Genomic DNA, 233 nt, shown 5'->3' with positions numbered 1-233 from the left:
AGAGAATTGGAGGGAGAATTAAGATCACAAAGCTTCAATTATTAGTTTTCTTTCTTTATTTTAGTGTTTTTGTTATTTTCTTTGACTTGAATTAATGGCTAATTTTCTTTGCATAAAGTTTTTATTAGATATTATGAGCTAAATTTATTTTTCTAAAAGTACAATTGAACTCACATGTAATCTAAACTTTTAATCTCTTTCTTGCCTATCTTTAATGGGATTTGAATTGTTTA

This window comes from Theobroma umbraticum, unplaced genomic scaffold (assembly GCF_002168275.2).
Source record: "Theobroma umbraticum cultivar Fairchild unplaced genomic scaffold, ASM216827v3 scaffold_67.0, whole genome shotgun sequence".
Taxonomy (NCBI): Eukaryota; Viridiplantae; Streptophyta; class Magnoliopsida; order Malvales; family Malvaceae; genus Theobroma; species Theobroma umbraticum.
This window is presented reverse-complemented; position numbering follows the sequence as displayed.